The 26,414-nt window shown below is 42.3% G+C and overlaps 1 long non-coding RNA gene across 3 annotated transcripts in view; it reads left to right on the top strand.

Annotated features, from left to right (window-relative positions):
* LOC148137568 (uncharacterized) overlaps positions 1-26,414 on the top strand; it is a 173,970-nt gene that overhangs the window by 137,809 nt on the left and 9,747 nt on the right. For 2 of the 3 annotated variants that reach the window (XR_015754181.1, XR_015754180.1), the window contains exon 2: positions 22,558-22,696. This is a non-coding gene — a long non-coding RNA (uncharacterized LOC148137568). Of the gene's footprint in view, positions 1-6,306; positions 6,396-22,557; positions 22,697-26,414 lie in introns of those variants that run through there. The other variant, XR_015754179.1, reaches the window with a different exon arrangement.

Raw genomic sequence — 26,414 nt, forward strand, 5'->3', positions numbered from 1 at the left:
GTTACTGATCAGAAACATTCTCTTTCAATTGGATCCTTTCCACCCCAATCCCACCCGCTGAGCTCTTGCCAAGTTGCCTTGCAAGGTGAAGATGCCTACCTTTACTGAAATCTCATGAGGATTCCACTTAACCATCTTGGATTTCAATAAGAACTCTGGCACTATCCCACTCTCCATTTGAGTGTGATATAGTGGTTAGCACTGCTGTCTCTTAGTGCCAGAAAGCTGGGTTTGATTCCAGTATCAGGCTGTGGAGTTTGCACATTCTCCCCATGTCTGCATGAGTTTTTTTTTGTGTGCTCCAGTTTCCTCCCACAGTCCAAAGATGTGCAGATTAGATGGATTGACCATGCTAAATCACCCGCGGTGTCCAGAGATGTGCAGGCTAGGTGGATTAGCCATGGGACCTCCTTCCAAACTGTAGGGATTCTGCGATTCTATGAAACCAAAGGGCTGTTGGGTGACTGATCTATTTCCTTTGATAATGGGTATCTCCCTTGGCCCAAACTAATTTGATGCCCTCTGACTGACCTGTTGGTTTTCAGTTGTGTAATCTCTAGGCCCACCTCCCTCATTACCCTGCATGAAGGAGATGAGCCTAGAGCTGCAGCCTGAAATTTTACCAGAAACAAAAACAGAAGTTGTTGGAAAGGCTGAACAGGTCTGGCAGCATCTATGAAGAGTGATCAGAGTTGACAGCTCGGGTCCGGTGATCCTTCCTCGGAACTTGTCGGTTTATATGCAAAAGATAAGGTGGGCGGAGGGGGTTAAGGAGTAAATGATAGGTGGGGATACAGCACAAAGAGACAGAAAACAGTTGGACAGACAAAGGAGTGGATAACAATCTGGCTGGGAGAGTGATTAGCTGTTAATGGAGATTGTTAGTGACTAACAATAGGCACTGGCAGACTATATGATAACAAGGCCCAGTGTGGGGAGGTTGGGGGCAATGGCATTAGATAGTTCAGGCTCTAAAATTATTGAATTCAGTAGTGAGTCTGGGTCCCCAAGCAGAAAATGAGGTGGTGTTCTTCCAGCTTGAAGCACTGCAGCAGGCCTGAAACCAAGATAACATCAGGAATCAGGGTGTGTGTTAAAGTCACAGGCAACTGGAAGCTCAGGGGCTTTTACGTGGACCAAATGTAGAACTGAATTGAATTGAATTTATTTTCACGTGTACCGAGGCACAGTGAAAAGCTTTGTCTTGCGAGCAATCCATGCAGAATACAGAGTTAAGTAGCATAGCAGAGTTAAGTAAATAATAGGTAAACAGCTGCAAAAACAAAAACAAAAACAGGCAAATGTTAAATGTGAGTCCATTCAGTATTCTAACAACAGTAGGGTAGATATTGTTTCAAAACCGGCTGGTGTGTGTGTTCAGACTCCTGTACCTTCTCCCTGATGGTAGAGGTTGTAGAAAAGCATTACCAGGGTGGGATGGATCTTTGAGAATGCTGGCGGCCTTTCCTTGACAGCGGGCCTGGTAGGTGGATTCTATAGATGGAAGGTTGGCCTTTGTGATTGTCCAGGCCGAGTTCACCATTCTCTGTAACCGTCTCCGATCTTGAATGGTACAGTTGCCTTACCAGGTAGTGATGTTCTGCAAAGCTATGCTTCATTTCCCCAGTGTATAGGAAACCATGTTGTGAGCAGCAAATGCAGTCAACTAGATTGTGAGAAATGTAGGCAAAGTGCTGCTTCAGCACTTTATGTATGTTTGGGTCCTTGGATACTGAGGAGGGAGAAGTTAAATGGACAGGTGTTACACCTTTTGGTGGACCAGAGTGTCCTGGGGGCGAATGGTGCCTGCGGAAGGCAGACAAGGGGAGGGGAATATGTCCAGTGGTGTCATTTTACTGGAGGGGGTAGAAATCTTCTGGATGTGGATGCTGATGGGATGGTAGATAAGAACAAGGGGAACCCTATCGCTGGATCAGACCTGGTTGAGGACCTTGTCAGCAATGATGTTGAGGAAGAAGGTGGACTTTTCTGAGTCACCCTTTAACCTCGTTGGAACATATGCGACAGAGATGGAAGAATTAGATTAGATTCCCTACAGTGTGGAAACAGGCCCTTTGGCCCAACAAGTCCACACCGACTCTCCAAAGAGCAACCCACCCAGACCCATTCCCCTACATTTACCCCTGACTAATGCACCTAACACTACGGGCCAATTCACCTAACCTGCACATCTTTGGACTGTGATAGGAAACCGGAGCACCCGGAGGAAACCCACACAAACACGGGTAGAATGTGCAAACTACACACAGACAATTCCTGAGGTGGGAATTGAACCCAGGTCCTTGGCGCTGTGAGGCAGCAGTGCTAACCAGTGAGCCATCATGCTACCAAAAGAAGAAGTTGTTCAGGTTGAGGCCAGAACCAGGCGGAGGAAGGTGGTGGTAGGTAGGGATGGTTCAGGTCTTTGCTCAGGAAGAAGCGGAGAGCCCTGAGCCCATCCTGATGGAGGTGGATGTATAAAGGCATTACACGTCCATGGTAAAGAGGAGACGGCTGGAGCCTGCAAACTGGAAATTCTGAAACTGGCATAAACTGTCCGAGGAATTGCAAATATAAGTGGGCAGGGACTGGACCGGGGAGAAAAGACCAAGTCAAGGTAGAAAGAGATGTGTTCTGTGGGCAGGCTGAAACAATGGGTCTACTTGGGCAGTCCTGTTGTGAATTTTCAGAAGGAGAGAACTTTTTCCATGTGGAAATCTCTTAGATTCTCAGTGCTTTGAAGGATCCTTCCTGCAGTTTGGTCCCAATATATCAACATTTTTGAAGGCAATTCCCTTCCATAAAGGGACACAAATTTAAGATGGAAATGGGGAGGAATTTCTTTTCTGAGGCTAGTGAATCAGTGGAATTTTTCTGACCACAGAGGGTTGTCGTAACTGGGTTGTTAAGTATACTTGAGGTGATAGATTGTTCATCAGGAAGGGAATCAAGGGTTACGGGGAAAAGGCAGGAAACTGGAGTTGGAGATTATCAGATCAGCTAAGCTCTCACTGAATAGCTGAACAGACCAGTTGGGCTGAATGAACTACTTCTGTTCCTATGTCTTATGGTCTTTCAAAGAATTCATAGAATCCGTACAGTGGAAACAGGCCATTTGGCCCAACAAGTCCACACCGACCCTCCGAAGAGAATCCCACCCAGATCCATTTCCCTACCCTATTTCTGTACATTTCCCCTGACAAATGCACCTAACCTACACATCCCTGAGGCAATTTAGCATGGCCAATTCACCTAATCTGCACATTTTTGGATTGTGGGAGTAAACCGGAGCACCCGGAGGAAACCCACACAGACACGGTGAGAATATGCAAACTCTACAAAGACAGTCGCCTGAGGCTGGAATCAAACTCGGGTCATTGACGCTGTGAGGCAGCAGTGCTAACACTTACTACCTCATCAATCCAAGCAAATCTGTATCACACCCATTTCTCCTTAACTCAAATTTCTTCTCAAAATCCTTCCGCCACTGACAACCTTTGTTTGATTGGATAGAAATAGTCTATATGCCTTTCTTACATTTATGCCAGCGATGTGGGCATTCCTGTCAAGGCTGGCATTTCATGCCTATCCCTGGCCTTGTGCCATTTGTTGCTACAAAGAAACCAAACTGAAGTCCTATGGTGACCTACTTTTGACATTATTCTGATACATTTCTGAACAACAAAATAATCAAATGTCTTTTTGAAACCACTCCTTTTTAAAGTTTTAAATCCTGTTATAGTGTCATAGAGATTCCAGCAAGGAAACAGATCCTTTGGTTCAACTCGTCCATGCTGATCAGGTATTCTAAACTAATCTAGTCCTGTTTGCCAGCAGTTGGCCCATCTCCCTCTGACCCCTTCCTTACCATATACCTATCCAGATGCCTTTTAAATGCTATAATTGTACCAGCCTCCATCACTTCTTTTGGCAGCACATTCCATACATGCACCACCCTCTGTGTGAAACAATTGCCCCTTAGGTCCCTTTTAAATCGTTCCTGTCTCACCTTAAACCTATACCTTCTAGTTTTGTACTCCCCCACCCTGGGGAAAAGTCCTTGGCTATTCACTCTACCCTTGCCCATCATGATTTTATAAACTTCTATGTAAGTCATTCCTCAGCCTCTGAAGGTCCAGGAAAAAACAGCCCAGCCTAGTCAGCCTCTCTGTATAGCTCAAACCCTCTAACTCTGGCAACATCCTTAGTAGTTTTAGGAAAATAATGTTTATCCATATTACTGATATAAAATTTACTTGTCAAATTTGGAACATGGATAATTTTTACTAAAGTGATCATCTTGATTTCTGCTTCTGAATATCCAAGACCTTCACCAGAGGGGAAGTCACTGGTAATGTGGAGAAAGGTAAACAACAAAATGAGAGTCTTAGTGCCTTTCTTGTTTGGGAAATTGAGGAATAAACAGAAACGTGGAAGGCAAAAGTTCATTTGAATAGTATGTTCAATGGGCTATGGTCTACTCCTCCTCCTATTTGTTATGTTCTTCTGCTCCAAGTGGAGGCAAATAAGAGACTTCACCCTGAAGATATGCAAGGCCACCCTGCTTGTGCACCCTTTTTGGATGAATTCAATGAATAGCCCGCCTTGTGAGTCCCACTTACTGAAGGATGGTGGGCAAGTTCTGAACTGCTAGGCCAATCAGAGGGCCAACAACTTTAAATGACCTGCAGCCTTAGTAGGAATGGTGTATACTACTCAAGTAGAGGATGAGGGCATCTCAGGATGAATGTGCCCTCGGAGATACGCAATAAAATAATGAATTTTCATGTCAACCAGGAAAGCTTAATTTAATTGACATGCTGACTGAGTTTTGTGAACACAATGTTACAGTCGTTAAAATGTTATTGTATTATAGATAGAATCGTAGAATGTTACAGTACAGAAGGAGGCTATTCAACCCATTAGTTGGTGTCTGTATCAGCTCGTGAATGAGCTACCCAGTTAGTCCCATTCTCCAGTCCTATCTCTGTAACCCTCTGACTTCATCCCTTTCAAATACATCTCCAGCTCTCCTTTGAAACCTCCTATGCAATTTGCCTCCACCAATCTCCCAAGCAGTACATTTCACTGAGTAAAGAAATTTCTTTATACCTCGCTCCTAGCTCCCTTCTTAGCAATCTTGTATCAAATGGGTGAGCTGATTCTCAGCTTATTTGAAAGTCGTTCAATAACAAAAGATGATCTACTGTAAACATTTCTTTCAATTCCAGATCAGTTCATCAAATTTGGTTTTTGACTGGTGTTAAAGCAGTTGCTTGGTATAGGAACATGTGTTTGTTGCTATTGAATATTTATTTCTCACCTTTTATGTAAAGGTTTATAGCGATCACTGATATAAATGTTTACCACACATGGAGCACAAAGTATTGGCATTTGAGTATAAAATAAAGCTAGATGCCATTTATAAGGCACATTTCATGTTCTTAGAACATCCCAAAGCTCTTTAAAGTCAGTGAAAAATGTTTGAATTATTCTTAGTGTTGCAAGATGAGAAACAAAGCAGCCAATTTGTACACAGCAGTAACTTAGACAAACATGTACTTCTAATGATTAACCAATCCATTTACATTATGTTATTTCTGAGAGCCAGCAAATCTTCTATATTCACCTGAGAATGTGGACAAAACATCAGTTTAACTCCTCATCTAAAAGATGGCTTCTCTGAACATTTCCCTCATTATTGTACTGGAGAGTTGATGGCCTCACGGTATTATTGCTTTACTGTTGATCTAGAGATGCAGGTAATGTTTTGGGGGATCTGGTTCAAATGCTGTAGTAGCAGATAATGGAATTTAAGTTCAATAAAAGTCTGGAATTAATCATCTAACAATGACTATGAATCCATTGTCAGGAAAAACCCCATTTGGTTCATAAATGTTTTTTAGGGAAGGAAACTGCCATCCTTACCCAGTCTGACCTACATGTGATTCCAGACCCATAACAATTACGCTGACTCTTAACTGACAACTGGGGAATTAGGGATGGGCAATAAGTGCTGGCCTTTGAAAGAAGGCGGGGGGAGTGTCAGACTGGATTTTAAACTCCAGTCTCTGGAGTGGAAATTTAACTCTGAATCTGACCTCAGTGTGCTCCCTGTGGGCCATGGCTGATATCTAACAATATGTGAGCAGCTGCCTACCCCATACAGTACGGAGAGCTGATGTGATAAATCACTAATCCCATTGCTATAAATAGATTGAAAAGGTCTATTTGACATCAAACAGGAAAACCACAATCCTTCCCCCTCATTAGCATAAAGCTAATAAGCCTATTTTGTGGCTGGAAAACATTTTGAAAATTTCCTTCAGTTCATTCAGGAAACACGATGATTCTCATTGTTTTCAAGTGGCTAGCGTTTCTCACAAAGGTTCAAGGTATATTTTTGTGATTTGATTTAACATTCATTTTGAGCATAATTTTAAGTTTTTATTTCTCAGTCTTAAACAGTTGAGTAACTTTGAGACATGATAAGTGATTCTGAGCCTAAAGTTCTCAAGTTCCTCCAGCATTGGGACTTTTCTAACCTTATACCTAGGTCTGTTGCAGACTAATTGTTAGAGTTTGATCATTGCCAGTAGTCAACAACTCTATTATTGTATCATGTGGATACCAGAATTGAACTTTTTTCTCAAATAGCAGTTCCTGTATTCCTGAGTTTGTGATAGTTTTGGTCTCTATCTGGCTGCAGTTTATTACTGTACAATTGGGGTATTTTCTTTTATTGCATAGTTATGAGAGTAGTAATGTTTGGCTTCCAAAATGATCACGTAACAGGCTGTGACTAGGTGAAGCAGGATAGAAAAGTGGCCATGGTAGACATGAGATCATAAGACATAGGAGCAGAAGTAGTCCATTCACCTCATTAACTCTGTTCATCTATTCAACGGGTTTGTGGCTGATCTGATAATCCTCAAATCCACTTTCCTTCTTTTTCCCCATTACTCTTCCAGATTAAAAAGATGTTTATCTCAGCCTTGAATAAACTTAAAACCCCAGCCTCAGCAGCCTCCTGTGGCAAACAAAATCCACAAAATCATTACCGTCCAAGAGAAGACATTCTTCCTCATCTCTGCTTTAAATGTGTGACTCCTTACCCTGAGATTATGCCCTCTAGTCCTAAACTCTCCCTCAAGGAGAAAAAGCTTTTCACATCTGCGCTGTCAAGTCCCTTAAAAGTCCTGCATGTTTCAATAAGGTTGCCTCCCATTCTTCTATATTCCAGTGAATACAAGCCCAGCCTACTCAGCTTCTCCTGATAAGACAGAATCTGTGTCCCTGGGAGTGAACCTCCTGTGGATTACCTTCACTTTATTCCCGCTGTGATTTGACTCGTGCATTATATGGTTTGTAGTTTTATCCTCTGTTCCCTTTAAAATAAAGGCGAGCTTCAATTTGCTTTCCCTAATCCCTGCTGAACTTGGATGCTATCTTTTTGTAAACTCATGCACGAGGACTCCCAATTTCCTCTGTTCTGTAACTCTCTGCAGTCTTTCGCCACTTAAGTAATAGCAATTCTTCCAGCCAAAATGCATCATCTCATATTTTCCCACATTATTTTGCAAGTACCGAATTTTTATCCACTGTCTTAACTTTATCACTCTGCAGACTCTTTGTGTCATCCTCACCTTTTGCCTTCACACCTATTTTGTATCATCTGCAAACTTGGCGTTATTAACTTTCCTCATCCAAGTCATTAATATAGCTTCATTAATATTTGTGACCCCAGCACTGATCCCTGTGGCACTCCGCTAGATACAGATTACCATCCTGAAAATGTCTTCCTTACTCCAAATCTGTCTTCGATGAGTTAGCCAATTGTCTATATATATGGGCTCTTACTAAGTAGCCTGACGTGCAGAATTTTATCAAATGCCTTTTAAAAACGTAACCATTTCTATCCTTTTATTATCTTGTTTGTTACCTCCTCAAAGAATTCTAGTGGGTGGCACAGTGGATCAGTGGTTAGCACTGCTGCCTCACAGCACCAGGGTCCCAGGTTTGATTCCAGCCTTGTGTGACTGTCTGTGTGGAGTTTGCACATTCTCCCCGTGTCTGCGTGGGTTTCCTCTGGGTGCTCTGGATTCCCCCCACAGTCCAAAGATGTGTGGGTCAGGTGAATTGGCCATGCTAAATTACCCGTAGTGTTAGGTGTATTAGTCAGAGGAAAATGGGTCTGGGTGGGTTACTCTTTGGAGGGTCGATGTGGACTGGTTGGGCCGAAGGGCCTGTTTCCACATTGTAAGGAAACTAATCTAATCTAAATTCGTTAGGCATGATTTCCCCTTCATGAAGCCATGCTGACCCTGTTGGATTACATTTTCTATTTCTAAATGCAACTTTTCCAATAAGAGAAGCCAATTGGTCTATATTTATGTTTTTGTCTCTTTCCTTTTTTAAATGAAGGTGTTATATTGGCAATTTTCCAAACCCCTGGGACTCTTTCAGGATCTAAGGATCTTGAAAGATTACAGGCGCTGCATCTACTATCTCTGTTAGCCAATTGATTTTGTATCCCAATACATCCCAATATGTCAAGGTGACTTGTCAATATTTAGCCTAATAGAAATTCTAGCACTTTCTCTGTAATGATAGCTATTATATTTTTTTCCTCTCCTCCCTTGGTTATTTAGTATTATTGAAATGATATTAATATCTTCTACTTTGAAGACAGATGTAAAGGATTTATTCACATCTGCCACTTCCTGGTTCTCATTACTATTTCACCAGCCTTGTTCCCTAAGGGGCTTATGTTAACTTTAGCCTTTCCCTTTTTATATATTTAGAGAAGCTCTTGCTGTCCATCTTGCAAGTTTATCCTCAATGTTTACTTTCTTCCTTATTATTCATGTGGTTGTATTCTGTTAGTTTTTAGACCTTTCCAATTCCTGGGCTTACTAATCTGTGCCACATTGTATATTTTATTTTCAATTTGATGCTATTCTTAATTTTCCTGGTTAAGCATGGTTGGCTTATCCACTTCCTTGATTCCTTCTTTCTCACAGGGATATGGATTTGCCTGTGATCTCTGGGTTATTTTGTTACGTGTTTAATTGAATGACCGAGCAGTTTCAATGGGTGGTCTTACAGTCTTGTGAACACCAGCATGCCCAACCTCCCCCACTCCCCTCCTACATTATGGAATCTGCAGAGGCTAATTCTAATTTCTGGACTGCCCTGTTTCAATCTGGTACGGATCTAGTTACTTTAACATCAGTCTGCTAAGTATCAAGCTTTGCTAACATCACAGCCAGATTCCATGCCAGGCAATGCCTGCCTCAAGTGTCAATCTCCAGAAATCAATGTTTCTGGACAAAATTTTATATTTACATGCAACGTGGACTACAATTACATGCATGTTGCTACAATTTCAACAAAAGACATTCTGCCATAAAACCCGGCCTTTAATCAACTACACCTGCCGATGTTTGTGTTCCTAAAGAAAAGAACCTGTACTGACTTTCTGAACTCTGACAACAATCATATGGTTTAATGACAAATCCCTCTTACCTTCATGGTCAGACCAGCATTTATTTCCCACCCCTAACAGACCAGAGGGCAGTTATGAGTCAAGCACATTGCTGTGGGTCTGAAGTCACATGAAGGCCAGACCAAGTAAAGGTTGACAGATTCCCTTCCCTTAAGAGCATTAGTGAACCAGATATGGATTATTGATTTTAAATGTAGAATAAATAGTGATCAATTGGGAAAAAATGCCTTTGCTCTTCTTTCTATTTGTCCTTTGGAATATTTTACATCCATTGAGAAGGCTGCCAGGGTTCTGTGTGATACTCATCTGAAAGACAGCAGGTATTTAATGTAAGCATAGAGGGGCCATTCCTGCAGACTGGAGAGGCCACAGTCCCACATTGGTTCCTATGGTAATTAACTATGAATTATGCTTAAGGTGTACAATGGCAGGCCTTTCCTGTGGGAGAAATTCTTTCACCCTAACAGCCACTGGTCACCCTCTGAGTGACCCCGTGAAATGCTAATGGGATAGGGGCTGCAGGTGGACTCGGGGTCAGCAGCAAAGCCAGTGGTGTGGTCCTCAGCCATTCCCCCCTTTACCGGATGTGGAATGTCTTTGAATGAGAGATTCCTGGAAGTCCCGACATGGTTTTCGTTTCCAGCTTTCCACATGGCTAGTCTCTCCACTAGCCACTGGGTGAATACCAGCAGCAGGAGGTTGACGCCTGAAGTGGGCACTAAACCATGATTTCAAATCCAGGTGGCATGGTGACTCAGTGGTTCTCACTTAGGAGTTTGCTCATTCTCCCCATGTCTGTGTGGGTTTCCTCTGGGTATTTTGGTTGCCTCCCACAGCCCAAAGATATTCAGGTCAGGTGGATTGGCCATCTAAATAGCCGCATAGTGTCAGGGATATGCAGATTAGGTGTATTAGCCATGGGAAATGTTGGGTTATGGGGTTGCAAAGTCTGGGCGAGCTGCTCTTTGCAGGATGGGTGCAGACTCAATGGGCCAGATCGGGTCTCTGCACTGTCGGGATTCTATGATTCTACAGTGAGTTAATATAATTTGGATTCTATGAATTTGAGGAAAACAGTAAGACTTTTTTTCTGAGCTATTTCATCCTGGACTAAGGCAGGAAGATTGTAGGATCTGCCTGGGACCTTCCTCCCTGATTAAATGGCCCCTGCCACCATTTTTATCTCAGAGGGAATTAACTTCCATCCAGTTTTTCAGTAGCACAGAGCTCTCATTAATTTGAGATGAAGTATACGGAGACATGGCTAGAACAGGGACAGGATTGGCTGTTGCAGGTTCCGGGATTTAAATGTTTTAGTAGGGTCAGAGGTGGGGGTAAAAGAGGGGGAGGTGTGGCATTGCTTGTCAAAGATAGTATTACAGCGGTGGAAAGGACGATGGATGAGGACTTGCCATCTGAGGTAGTTTGGGCTGAGGTTAGGAATAGGAAAGGTGAGGTCACCCTGTTAGGAGTCTTTTACAGGCCTCCTAATAGTCCTAGAATCATTGAAGAAAGGATTGGGAAGGTGATTCAGGAGATGAGTGACAGTAATAGGGTGGTTGTTATGGGGGACTTTAACTTTCCTGATATTGATTGGGAAAGCTATAGCTCAAGTTCGTTAGATGGGTCAGTGTTTGTTCAATGTGTGCAGGAGAGTTTCCTGACACAATATGTAGACAGGCCAACAAGAGGTGAGGCCATACTGGATTTGGTTCTGGGTAACGAACCAGGCCAGGTGTTAGAATTAAAGGTAGGTGAGCACTTTGGGGATAGTGACCATAATTCGGTGATTTTTACACTCGTGATGGAGAGGGATAAGTGTGTACTACAGGGCAAGAGTTATAGTTGGGGTAAGGGAAATTATGATGCGGTGAGGCATGACTTAGGATGTGTGGCTTGGAAAAGTAGACTCCAAGGCAAGAGTGTAAAGGATATGTGGAACTTGTTCAAGGGGCAACTATTGAGTGTCCTTGATAATTATGTACCTGTCAGGCAGGAAGGAAAGGGTCGTGCGAGGGAGCCGTGGTTTAATAAGGAATTGGAATCCCTTGTTAAATGGAAGAGGGCGGCCTATCTCAAGATGAGACGTGAAGGTTCAATTGGGGCGATTGAGAGTTATAGGGTAGCCAGGAAGGACCTGAAGAGAGAGCTAAAAGCAGCAAGGAGGGGACATGAAAGGTCCTTAGTCGATAGGATTAGGGAAAACCCTAAGGCTTTCTATAGGTATGTTAGGAATAAAAGAATGACTAGGGTAGGAATAGGTCCAGTCAAGGATAGTAGTGGGAAGTTGCGTGTGGAGGCGGAAGAGATTGGGGAGACACTGAATGAATACTTTTCTTCAGTATTTACTCAGGAACAGGGCATTGTTGTAGATGAGAATACTGAGTCACAAATAAGTAGAATGGATGGCTTTGAGGTATGTAGAGAAGAGGTGTTGGAAATCCTGGAAAAGGTGAAAATTGATAAGTCCCCTGGGCCTGATGGCATTTATCCTAGGATTCTCTGGGAAGCAAGGGAGGAGATTGCAGAGCCATTGGCCTTGATTTTTATGTCCTCTTTGTCTACAGGAGTAGTCCCAGAAGACTGGAGGATAGCAAATGTGGTTCCCTTGTTCAAAAAGGGGAGTAGGGATAGCCCTAGTAACTATAGGCCGGTGAGTCTCACTTCTGTTGTGGGCAAAGTCTTGGAGAGAATTGTAAGGGATAGGATTTATGCACATCTGGATAGGAATAATGTGATCAAGGATAGTCAGCATGGTTTTGTGAAGGGCAAGTCGTGCCTCACAAACCTTATTGAATTCTTTGAAAAGGTGACGAAGGAGGTTGATGAGGGGAAAGCGGTAGATGTGGTATATATGGATTTTAGTAAGGCGTTTGATAAGGTTCCCCATGGTAGGCTACTGCAGAAAATACGGAGATATGGCATTGAGGGTGAATTGGAGGTTTGGATTAGGAATTGGCTGGATGGAAGAAGACAGAGGGTAGTAGTTGATGGCAAAGTTTCTTCATGGAGTGCCGTCACTAGCGGTGTTCCGCAAGGATCTGTTTTGGGACCATTGCTGTTTGTCATTTTTATAAATGACCTGGAAGAGGGGTTAGAAGGTTGGGTGAGCAAGTTTGCGGATGATACGAAAGTCGGAGGAGTTGTTGACAGTGAGGAAGCATGTGGCAGGTTACAGCAGGATATAGAGAAGCTGCAGAGCTGGGCAGAAAGGTGGCAGATGGAATTCAATGTAGCTAAGTGCGAGGTGATTCACTTTGGGAAGAATAACAAAAAGATGGGGTACTGGGCTAATGGTCGGATACTTGGTAGTGTGGATGAACAGAGGGATCTTGGTGTCCATGTACACAGATCTCTGAAAGTTGCCACCCAGGTAAATAGTGCGGTGACGAAGGCATATGGCGTACTGGCTTTTATTGGTAGAGGAATTGAGTTCCGGAGTCCTGAGGTCATGATGCAGTTGTATAAGACTCTGGTACGGCCGCATCTGGAATATTGTGTGCAGTTTTGGTCGCCATACTATAGGAAGGATGTGGAGGCATTGGAACGGGTGCAGAGGAGGTTTACCAGGATGTTGCCTGGTATGGAAGGAAAATCGTATGAGGAAAGACTGAGGCACTTGGGGCTGTTTTCACTAGAGAAAAGAAGGTTTAGGGGTGACTTGATTGAGGTGTACAAGATGATTAGGGGGTTAGATAGGGTAGACAGTATGAACCTTTTCCCGCGTATGGAGTCGGGTATTACAAGGGGGCATAGCTTTAAATTAAGGGGGGGTAGATATAGGACTGATGTTAGGGGTAGGTTCTTCACTCAGCGAGTCGTTAGTTCATGGAATGCCCTGCCAGTAACAGTGGTGGACTCTCCCTCTTTATGGGCATTTAAGAGGGCATTGGATAGGTATATGGAGGATAGTGGGTTAGTGTAGTTTAGGTGGGCTTGGATCGGCGCAACATCGAGGGCCCAAGGGCCTGTACTGCGCTGTATTCTTCTATGTTCTATGTTCTATGTTCTATATGGAGTGAGAATTGACAACCACCTGATTTAAAGACAAGGAGATCACCATTAAGCCCCAGTAGGTTTTGATTCCAACAATATTTTTATTTTTCTGCTGAAAAGTTCTTTCCAAAAGCAGCCAATTTAATATATTTTTGAGAACATGTTGAAGCTTATTGGAGTATATGTCTCTTGCACCTGTCACTTTTTAATTCAGGAGGGGGGTGTTTTGGAATTAATTTTCATGACTGATATCTTTGTCCATCTGCTCTTCCAAGACCCTTCTTAAAACTCACTGAACTTTTATCACTGAACCATTTATTACCACCCAGTCCCTTTCGAGTTGCACATCCATGTTTTTGGATCACAACTCAGTGAAATGCCTTGGGACATTTTTCTACTCTTATTAGGTACTATATGAATAGAAGTTGTTGCAATTCGGGGACTCGTTTCTGTGATGGAAATCATGACCTTGCCCAGACTGAACTTGTTCCCATCTAGGTTCAGTTGGTACCACACATATAATCCCTAAAGTGCAGAAAGAGGCTATTCGGATCTGCATCAACCCTCTGAGGAACATCTCGCCCAGAACAGCTCTGCCATATCCCTGACCTTTTTGTGCTTTTTCTCCTCTCCCATTTCCAGTTCATGTTAAATACACCCACTTGTGGACAGGATTATATAGTACAGACTGAGGCCATTCAACCCATTGTTCCTGTGCCAACTCTTTGAAAAATCTGTCCAATTAGTCTTACCTCCTCTTTCCTCACATCACTGCAAATTTCTCTTTTTCAAGTATTTTCAAAATTGAACCACTGGAGTAACGGTTGTAGATGTTGGTAATTTTTAATATCACTGACGTTTTTTAGTTAAGATTCCACACCTAGCATCCAGTAAGAGGCCCTTCAGCCTGGAAAGAGCTATGGAGTGGCACAGTGGCTCAGTAGTTAGCACTGGTGCCTCACAGCTCCAGGGACCTACATTTGATTCCAGATTTCAAAAAAATACATTTCAGAGTATTAAAATCTGGATGAGTTTTTAAAAAATTCTCCTGTGATTTGTCTTGCCAATTGTTTTTGTCTGTGCTCTCCAACATATGGTCCTCCTGCCAATGGAGGCAGTTTCTACCTGTATTAAATCTCCCACAATGCTCTATGCTCCAAGGACAACAAGTAGACAGGCAGGAGGCTGGAAGAACACAGCAAGCCAGGCAGCATCAAGAGGTGCAGAATTTGACGTTTTGGGTGTAACCCTTCTTCAGGACCAAGGAGGACAAGCCCAGTTTCTCTAGTCTTTCCACACTCAGTAACTCAAATCCCGCACCCCAGGTACCATTAGAGCAAATCTCTTCTACACCCTGTGTATGGCCTTGATTTCATTCCTAAAATGTGTTGCCAACTCCTCAGGATTTTTCTGAGGTGTACAGGATATAGGAAACTAAATCTGCTGGACTGTGCTGAGACCAACTCATTTTCTGAACAATGTTGTTTGTTAGTTATAAAAATATTAGAGATTGGAGAAAGGCTGTTTAACTGGGTTGTCAGTTGAAAGCAGAGATCATGTGATGAAACCTCCAGGAATACATCCAATTCAAATTGGCAACCAACTCAAGTGTGTTGAATTGGACACAACACTCCAGCTGAGATCTAACACATGATTTATAAAAGTTTAGTATTACTTCTTTGCTTTTATACTCTCTGTCTCCAGTGTTAAAGCTGACCCTGTCTGCTTTTACAACAGTCTTCTCAACCTGTCCTGTTACCTTCAAACATTTGTGTTGATAGTAAAATGAGCAAAAGAATGTTAAATCCATTCGCATAATTTGAGCCTTGAATACACTAGACCCTGACACCAGCTGGTATGAGGTTAAGTGAATTCTTTCACCAAATTGGGATTTCCCTAAAACACAGAGAATGAAGGGGGTACAAAAGTTGTTAAAACTTTCCATCATAGATTCTTTCTATTGGTGGCTTTGGAAGATTCCTGAGTACGGATTACACCTTCTTCTAGATTCCCTACAGTATGGAAACAGGCCATTTGGCCCAACAAATCAATACCAATCCTCTGAAGAGTCACCCACCCAGACCCATTTCCCTACCCTATATTTACACCTGACTAATGCACTTAACACTATGGGCAATTTAGCATGACCAGTTCACCTAACCTGCACATCTTTCAATTGTGGGAGGAAACGCAAACAGACACGGGGAAAATGTGCAAACTCCACACAGACAGTCATCCAAGGTAGGAATTGAACCCAGGTCCCTGGTGCTGTGAGGCAGCAGTGCTAACCACTGAGCCACCATAGCATCCCAAAACCTAAATTTGAAAACCTAAAGTTCGACCAAGATTATGGGGAGCTTCTCTAGTGTCTGAAAGCCATTGGAGATCTTTCAAAAGAAAGTTCATTCATTGAAAGAGTAAATGGAAATGAATTGAAAGCTATAGGTTCAAAAGGAACAAAAATGAATTAACTCCAGGAAGAGTTAGGGCTTGTTTATAGAATAGAAATGCCCTGAACAAATACAGGCAGTTTAATAACAAAAGTTCCTTGCATCTGTTCCAGCATTCAATTAGATCATGGCTGGTAAAAGAAACAAGAGTAAATCATATTGCCACAGGGTGTCAAAATGATTTTTTAAAGGTGATTCTTGAGATTTTATCAAGGTCTACTGTTTAGTTTTCTGAGGCTACTTTTTAATATCACTGACTTTTTTTAGTTAAGATTCCACACCTAGCGTCCAGTAAGAGACCCTTCAGCCTGGAAAGAGCTATGAGGTGGCACAGTGGCTCAGTAGTTAGCACTGGTGCCTCGCAGCTCCAGGGACCTACATTTGAATCCAGCTTTGGGCGACTGTCTGTTTGCACGTTCTCCCCATTTCTGTAGGGGGTTCCTCCCACAGTCCAAAGATGTGCAGGTTAGGTGAATTGGCCATGCCACATTACTCCATAGTGTTTAGGGATGTGTGGGTTAGGTGCATTAGTCAGGAGGAATGTGTCTGGATTGGATATTCCTTTGAGTATCAGTGTAGACTTGTAGGGCCTAATGGTCTGTTTCCACACTGTAGGGATTCTATGATTCTTGCTGTTTGAGAAAACTCCATCTTGGGTGCCTTCTCAGCTACTTTTTTTTTTAAAAAACTGCATCGAATGTGAGTTATTGGCAAGGCCAAAACTTGTTACCATTCCTAATTTCCTACCGAGCATTTAAGCATCAACCACATTGGTGTGGGTCTGGAGTCACACATAGGCCCAACCAGGAATCACACAATCCCTACAGTGTGTAAAAGGCCATTCAGCCTAATGCCAACCCTCCAAAGAGCAAACCTACCCAGCGTACTGTCCTCAGAACCTTGCGTTGACCATAGCTAATCCACCCAACCTGCATGTCTTTAGACTGTGGGAGAAAACCAGAGCAGTTAGCAGAACCCCAGGCAGATCGTGCAAACTCCACACAGTCATTCAAGGCTAGAATCAAACCCAGGCCCCTGGCGCTGTGAGGCACTAATACTAACCACTGAACCACCATGCCACCAGGAAAGATTGACAAATTTTCTTCCCTGAAGGGCATTAGTGAACCAGATAATATTTTACAGCACTTGTCAGTGAATACATCATTTGGCTAGCTATTTTTTAATTCCAGATTTTATTTAATTTGAGTTTCACCATTTACTAAAGTGAGTTTTAAACTCAAGGAATCAGAACATTATGCTCAGGCTTTGGATTACTAGCCTAGCAATATTACCATTACATCACCTATTCCTGCAATAGAGACATTTACATGTTTTAAAAAAAGAGTATAGCCATCAGCTCCACGTTAGAGAGAAAATCCTTCCACAGGGAAATCTGCAGCCTCAGCTGTGGCCATTGGCCAAGTTTGGGGCTCAAAGTCGGCCTGGAGGATTGATACTACTCCCGACCCTGACCCTGGCCATCCGCCATCCATAAGGCCTTATTCTGACACCACAGTGTGTGGGAGACTCAGACCAACAGCCCATCTTTGATAATTGCTAACAACTGACCATTCAATGACCTTATCTAGACCTCCTGACCTATTTCCAAATCAGTATGGAAATTCTACCCAGAGCTCCAGCTTTCTGCTACCCCTTGTGAGAAAATTGCTTCTGAATTTTGCTCCTGAACCACCTAGCTCAATTTTTTTCTAGCTTGTGTCCCTCATTCTTGATTATTTGGCTTGAGGAAATATTTCCTATGTACCTACCCTGCTGTTTATGTACTGGAAACACAAATCAGCAATAACCGAGTAACATATATGATGTGGTTCAGTTACAGTGAGCAGGCTTCAGCCCATATCATTGCACTTACTGCCAGAATTATGGAATATCAATCAGACCTGGCTCAGTTACTGGAACATTAAGAAAAAGTAGTGTCTCCTTCTTGACTGAAGCCCAATTTGTTCACAGACAGCAAACTTGTACAATATGACAGACTCATTAGCAGGGAATTGAAAATACAGATGATTTAAGCTTTCTCATATAACGGTCTGATTAATAACCTTGCTAAGACCCAGCTGTGTAATTGATACCATCGAATACCCCATCCAGACGATGACAGAAATAATTAAGAAAAGCACAGATGGATAATGAATTACAGAAACAGACATAATACAGTCACTGCCTCTTCCTCCAATGATGGAGATATACATTGAATTTAGCAAAACACAAGTAATGTGTCATGGATGCTGTAAATTAGAAATTAGAAAGAGAAAACGTTGTAAGAATCAACACGTCAGGCAGCATCTGTTGAGAGAGAAATTGAATTAATGGGGTAATTTTAACACCCTTATCCGCCAAAATGTTAAATTCTGAAATCCTCACAGTCACCCACTTTTGATTTTAGGTGATCAAACCACTTTCAGGATATGGGTTATAGAATATAGAATGTGTAATATAGGACAATACAGAAAGGGAACAGGCCAAATTGAACTACTCCCTTCTGCCGGTCCATGGTCCTTATCCCTCCATTTCTTACTTATTCATGTACTTATCTAAAAGTGCTTTAAATGCCCATTTTGTATTTGCCTCCACCACTATCCCTAGCAGGTCTGTCATTACAAATCTTTTAATACTACACACTATAATTTCTACCAAAGGTTGTATTTCCCGGTATGTAGTAAACTAAGAGAGAAATTTTGAATCCTAGACTTTTTTTATTAAGCAAAGGAATTAACAGATATGGGGGAAAAGGTGGAGTTTGGACACAGATCAACTATGACCTTATTGAATAGTGGAATAAGGTCAAAGGACGAAAGGTGTCTTTCCGTACTATGTTTCAGATGCTTGACCACAAATTGCTGACTGATGCTCAGATGCACCACTGAGAGACAACTGCATATACAAAAGTATGGTCTTCCAACTAAGATATTAGTCCTTGGCCTCATTGGCCTTTCAAATGCCTTTATTTCATTGAGAATAGAGTATAAAAATAGGGAGATTTTGCTAAAACTATACAAGGTACAAGTAAGACCACGGCAGGAATAATGTGAACAGTCTGGGCCTCTTATCTAAGCAAATATATCTTAGCATTGGAAGCAATGCAGAGAAGGTACAATAAGCTGATACCAGGTATGGAGGTACAGCACCTCTGAAGAGCAGTTGAGTAGGTTGGGCTTGTACTTTGTGGAATATAGAAGAATGAGAGATGACCTTTTTGAAACATACCAAGAGATTAAGGGACTTTACAAAGCAGATGCAAATAGGTTATTTACTCCTTTACCCCTTGGGAGGGTTTAGAACCAGAGAGCTTAATCTCAGATAAAGGGAAGACAGAGATGAGAAGGAATTTCTTCTCTTAGAGAGTAGTGAATGTGTGGAGGGCTGCAGAGGTTAGGTGATTAAGTGTATTCAGGGATGAGAGTGACAGAGTTTTAATCAGGAGGTGAATCAAGAATCATGGAGGAAAGGCTGGAAAATGAAGATAAGGATTATCAGATCAGCCATGATCTCATTGAAGGGCTGAATGGCCTCCGCCTCCTCTGATGTCTTATGGGGTTATGGCTGTAAACTATTTCATGGCATTGCTTCAATGATGAGCAAGGCAGTTCTTCCTGGTGTCCTGCCCAGTATTTATCGTTCAACCAGAACTTTTAAATGAAAAGATTACAAGTGACATCTTATTTGATTACAACCAAGGCAAATTATTCCTCCCCACCCAATCTGCAGCCTTAACATGGCTGACTGCACCATCTTCCTCCACTTGCACTGACTTCTCTCGCTGCACCAATCCTTCTATTTCTCAGCTGCACACTGCCCCTTGGTGACATCATCCAAAAGCACAGTGCTATTTTTCACATGTATGTTACAATGTTCAGCTCAATTTCACCATCACCTCTCTTGAGCCCTCTACTGGTTAGAAATTTTAAAACTGCTTATCAACATCCAATACTGAATGAACAGAGAGTTCCTCCAGTTAAAACATTGTGAAGGCAGAAAATATACTCTTCAGTCCCAGTTATACACCCCATTAGCTACCAAACAAAAAGCAACAGGCTAACTTTGATGGTACATTTGACTGCAAGGCGATCCTAAAACCAATATGTGTGACAAGACCATAAGCACCTATTGTCATCTCCACAACATTATTTGATTCCACCACTGTCTCAGCTCATCAGCTGTTAAAACCCTTATAGAATCGTAGAAATGTACAGCACAGTAAAAGGCCCTTTGGCCATCACAATCACCCCAATCAAAAGCAACACTTAACTATTCTAATCCCATTTTCCATCAGTTGAGTCATTTAGCACATGTATTGTAGAGAGAGGGGTGGAGGGAGAGAACTGATACCTTTGTCCCTCTTTCGTTCCTGTTATTATTAGGACACTATTGGAAAGTAAGATTGGTGCTTCTTAACCTCTAATATATAGTATTGAAAAAAAAAATTCAGCGTAGGTTTTTGTGAATTTACATCGAGAGGATAATCTGTTCACACATTCACCCCAAAAGTTGAAAGGCTACATTACTCACATACATGTACAAGCACATACAAACTTGTTAAAGATATGGTTGTAAACAAAATAATTGCTCAAAATCCACGTCTTTGCTTGTCATAGGAAAAACTGACATTGCACACTAATTCAAGAAGAGATTGTCTGCCAAGGGGTGGACTAGGCAGTGTCAGGGTCAGTAGCTAGAATTTTGTTATGGTGGATTTTGAAAATGAAAATCTGAGTATAACCTCTTTCTGCAGGGGTTGTTCCTCTCTGTATCATCTTATGTAGACAGACCAGCTTCTCCCTGCTTCTTGCATGAAGGAATGAAGACAGTTTGGGGTCACATGATCAATTGTTGTCCACTCAGAATGGTTAAAGCTAGAAGACATCACCAAATATTTGAGAATGGATGGCCTTCTGTCCCTACTGCATATGATGGTGTGTTGGTGCGTTCCCTGTAATATTTTGAATTTGTTGATATGAGGTCTGGAACTTCATTTATTTTGAGATTTGCATAAACCATAAAGAAACATAGGTGTAAATTCCACAATTAGGTTCCTTCTGTGTAAGTCCATTGAAAGGGGAAGCTCTCACCCAGGATTATTCACTTGGGAACTTGCTGGAAACAAAAAAATAGTCTGTACAGAAGTTGAAAATGTCACTTGACCTTTGGCTACCATCTTAACTGTATTATACAAACCTTTTAAAAGTCAAAGACAGTTCCATAAATTTGTACACTGAAATATCATTGTACGCTGAAATATCATTGTACACTGAAATATCATTTTTGGATAATTCTCTTGTATGAATCTGAAGGTGGATTTGAAGCAGGTTTACAATCTGCAAGCTTTCTGGCCTGTAGGGCATTTGTTGTCATGTTGGATTTCTGATCATGCTTTCTTAGTGCAAGTCATACATGACGCATGTCTTTGTTAGCTTCAAACTGGGACTAGGCTCGTGGTCAGGCTTGTTTCCTCGTGTCTAATTGCCCCCCTGTTCTCTGCTTTCCTTTAACTACACAACTCTCCTTGATGTATGTACTCCAATTCTAGCCTTTTGAGTATTGTTTTTTAATTGTTCCATATCAGCGGCTGCCCAGACCCTGACCTTTGCAATTCTCTTCCCTAAAGCTCTGTCCCTTTCAACTTCACTTTCCTCTTTAAAGTCCTGTTTAACCAAGTATTTGACTATCTATCTTCATTTCACTTTATGAAGTAGTGAGCAATTTTATGACATAATGTTCCTCTAAAACAGTTTGGGAATTTTCATTGTAAAAGGCACGAAGGGGCTGCTGCCCTGGTTAGCACTGCTGCCTCACAGCGCCAGGGACCCAGGTTTCATTCCAGCCTCAGGTGACTGTCTGTGTGGAGTTTGTACATTCTCCCCATGTCTGCGTGGGTTTCCTCCCACACTCCAAAGATCTGCAAGCCAGGTGAATTGGCCATACTAAATTGCACATAATGTTAGGTGCCTTAGTCAGAGGGGAATTGGTCTGGGTGGCTAACTCTTCGGAGGGTCGATGTGGACTTGTTGGGCCAGAGGGCCTGCTTCCACACTGTAGGGGATCTAATCTAAATGTTTGTTGTTGATGATTATACAATTAGACAGACAGGACCTCAGTTTGATATCTCATTTTAAGATAGGTTTTTTAATGATGCAATGTTTCTTTAGTATCATACTGCCAATGGCAGTGTAAATTCTGTGTTAAAGTCCTTAGAATGGAACTTGAATGAACACTGACTGAATGAACAAGACTGATACAAACTGAGCCATAAATCACCAAATAAACCAAGAGAGGACAGTCCAACTGATGTACTTGGGTTTCTGCATGCCTCGGTCAGTTAGATCAGTTGACTGGACAGCTGGGCCAAGAGCATGAATTTAATTCCCGTACTGGCTGAGGTTACCAGAAAGGATTCTCCTCCTCAACCTCTCCCCTTGCCTGAGGCATGGTGACACCATCAGGTTAAACCAGCCATTTCTCTCTAAGGAACAAACGGCCAGACCTTGCTCATTTTAATATTGTTCAAATGATTGTTCTCCACATGCTGCTCTTGCTCACAGATGAATTGACGGAATGTTTTCTCTCTCAACCTGTTTTTTTCAGCAAACCAATCAATGATAGTGAGCCAAGAGACATGCAGCCTTGCACCCACAGTGAAGTATACAGTGATTGTATCAGGAACACTGACTATCATCATCCTTTGGTTTCTGCACTTCCTAAAGGTTCGCTGGTGTAAGAAGAGGTACATGGACATCTGATGGGTCGGGAGGAGGGTGGAGCCTAGTAAAATAACGGGGAGCAACATCAGATAGTTTACAGACGCAGTCCAGCCTCAAGGACATTTTCCCACCAGCAGGACCAGGCAGTGAGAGGGTCACTGCTCCAAGAAATCGGCAGCAGATCAAACTGCCCTAAGGCCTGATTAGAATCACACTGTTGGTTTGCTGGCATTTTACCTTTGGCTCCATGCGAGGGCATCAGCTAAACAAATACCATCTGGGAATGCTCAAGGTACCATCAGAGCCTGAGATTCCATTACCTTCAGAGGTCTACAAGCAGGGGAGGAAATCAATCTCCCTGGAGCAGTTTCCTTTCTCACCCTTAGTGCCCTAAACTTTAAAAAATCATCTCATCTGGCTCAGCACCTAAGAACTTGGAGTCAGAGCCTGTGGGAGAGGTATATGGAGCAGCGAATATAAAAGTTTACTCCTGCTGTCTTAGGGGAAAAAGTGAGGGTAGCAGCACAGGAAACCAGTGAACTGATTGGCAGGTAAGGGAACTATAAATCGCTGACATTTTTAAGAAGTCTAAAATTATTTAGGGATGGAGTTAGCTAGTAAGGCTAAGGAAGTTTAAGGAAGTTTAAGAAAGACTGAGGTAGTTTAAATCACGGCAAATGAGGGCAGCTGAGTGGAATGTCTGACCTGTCACATGTGAAGAGTCACAGAATCTCCCAGTGTCCAGGATGACCACGTGTGCAGGAAGTGCTCCAAACTGCACAGATTGGAACTCAAGCAGCATCTGGAGACACTGTGGCACATCCATGAGGCACAGAGATCTGTGGATAAAACATTTAGAGAGATAGTCACACCACATCTGAAGGGATTGGAGGGAAAAAGGAAATGGGTGAACACCAGGTAGTTAAAGAGAAACAGACAGGTAGTGCAGGAGTTCCCTGCAGTCTCTTGTTCTGGAAGCTGAGGTTGGCATTGCTACCTCAAGGGAGTGCAATCAGAACTAGGCTTCTGATACCACAAGCAGCCTGACTGGACAGGACAAGAGGAGGAAGGAAACAGCAGCAATTATAGTAAGAAATTCATTATGTAGGGGCACACAGGCATTTCAGCAGCCTCTGATATGACTGTTTGATGGTGTGTTGCTTCCTTGGTGCCAGGGTTAGGGATGTCACTGAGTGGCTGCAGGGGTTCTGAAAGCAGGGTTGATAAGACAGAGGTCATGGTACACATTGGTATCAACAATATAGAGAGAACAAGGGTTGAGATCTTGCATAAGTGAGTTCAGGGAGCTGGCAGTAGATTAAAATGCAAGACTTCAAACATTGTAATCGCAGGATTACGCTCACGATAAATCCAACTCGGCCAATTACTGCCCCATTAGTCTATGCCTGATCATCAGGAAAGTGATGGAAGGTATCAACAGGGCTATCAAGCAGCACCTGCTCAGCAATAATCTGCTCAGTGACCCTCAGTTTGTGTTCCACCAGTGCCACTCAGCTCCTGATGTCATTACACCCAAAGTTCAAACATGGACAAAAGAGCTGAATTCCAGGCTTGAGGTCAGAGTGACAGCCCTTGACATCAAGGCTGCATTTGACCGAGTGTGGCAACCAGGAGCCCTAGCGAAACTAGAATCAATGAATACCAGGGATCAAACTCACCACTGGTTGGAGTCAAATCTGGCACAGTAGAAGGTAGTTGTGGTTGTTGGAGATCAGTCACCTCAACTCCAGGACATCACTACAGGAGTTCCTCAGGGTAATCTCTAAGGCCCAACCACCTTCAGTTGCTGCATCAGTGACCTTCCCTCCATCATAAGGTCAGAGGTGGGGATGTTCACTTTATTTTTTGATTACTCAGTATTTAGCACTATCCATGACTCCTCAGATAGTGAAGCGATCAATGTTCAATTGCAACAATATTTGGACAATATCCAGGTTTGGGCTGAAAAGTGATAAATACCATATATACTCAATTAAAACTCAATCTCATGTAAAAGTTAAACACCTATTTTTCGCCAAATAATCTGGCCTTTTCCATGTATCTGGTTTAAAAGTCAACCCTAGTTCTTCACAGATAAAAGATCAACATTTTTAACTCAAAGTATTATCCTATACGTAAATGTTATGATGAAGAAATTAATTTTTTTGTGCAATAATGTGATTTGACATACAATTCGTACCAGTTTGGTGCAAAAGTTTAAGACTCATCAAGTCAGAGTCAGGTGATAACCAACCTCATGGAATACAGCCGTATACCTAGTAGAGGTTTTGAAGTTTCTTCATGAATTTGTGTAAAAATACCCTCCAGAAAACGCAAAAAATTTAAAAATTTAAACTGAAAATTACTGATGTTGCAGAGAAGACAAATAGCTGGAGTAGCAGTAAGAGAATTTTGTGTTTGGGAGAAACTTGTGAGAGACTGAGATATCGAACCAACTTTAGACAATGTTAAAATGAAAGTGTGTCAACTGAGGTAAACCTAGCAAATGGCCACAATTGGAGAAACAAGTTGCTGAGTGGGTACTTGACAATCGTCAAAATGGAAAATGTGTTAATGGTGAAGCCATCCGAATCCACGCACGAAGCGAATCAAAGAAAGATGGATTTTCGGATTTTAAATCGAGTGCTGGACGGTGCATATGATTCATGACAAGGCATGGCTTAGTACTTCTGCAGAGAGCAAAGATTGCACAAAAGCTGCCTCTGAGCGAGCAGATAAGATACTGCAGGTTCACCAGTTAATAATCAAAATTGGCAAAAGGAAGGCTACAAGTTTTCATGCATTGAGAACATGGACAAAACGCCTACATAGATCCTTGAAAGTGGAGTCTCAGGTAGATAGGATAGTGAAAAAGGCATTTAGTATGTTCTCTTTTATTGGTCAGAGTACTGAGTAGAGGAGTGGGAGGTAATGTTGTGGCTGTACAGGATATTGGTCAGGACACTTTTGCGATATTGTGTGCAATTCTGATCTCCCTGCTGTGGGAAGGACGTTCTGAAACCTGAAAGGTTCAGAAAGTATTTACAAGGATGTTGCCAGGGTTGGAGGTTTTGAGCAATAGGCGGGGGTGATTTCCTTGGAGCATTGGATTCTGAGGGGTGACCTTATAGATGGTTATAAAATCATGATGGGTATGGTTATGGTAAATAGACAACATCTTTTCCCTGGGTTGGGAGAGTCCAGAAGTAGACAGCATAGATTATGAGTGAGAGGGAAAAGATTTAAAAGAGACCTAAGGGGCAACGTTTTCATGCAGAGGGTGGTGAGTGCATGGAATGAGCTACCAGAGGAAGTAGTGGAGGCTGGTACAATTGCAACATTTAAAAGGCATCTGAATGGGTATACGAACAGGAAGGGTTTAGAGGGATATGGGCTTGGTGCTGGCAAATTGGACCAGATTGGGTTAAGATATCTGGTCGGCACAGATGAGTTGGACCGAAGGTTGTGTTTCCGTGCTGTACATCTCCATGACTCTATGACTCCAGTCCTGACATGCCAGAGAGTTGAACTGTGAATCATAACAGACAAAAAACAGTATTGATGAAAATCCACTGGCCATGAGAAAAATTGATTTACTTTAGTTCTTTCTTCATTGGCTGATTGGCATTAACTTTAAACCAATGGCTATTTTAAGAGAAAAACTTAGCCAAAGGAGAAATTTCCAAAAGGAATTGTCATCCATATGCATCCCCAAGGCTGGATGGATGAAGGTAGATGTAG

Source organism: Chiloscyllium plagiosum, unplaced genomic scaffold, assembly GCF_037043375.1.
Source record: "Chiloscyllium plagiosum isolate Xiang-an unplaced genomic scaffold, Cpla_swu_hap1 HiC_scaffold_42, whole genome shotgun sequence".
Taxonomy (NCBI): domain Eukaryota; kingdom Metazoa; phylum Chordata; class Chondrichthyes; order Orectolobiformes; family Hemiscylliidae; genus Chiloscyllium; species Chiloscyllium plagiosum.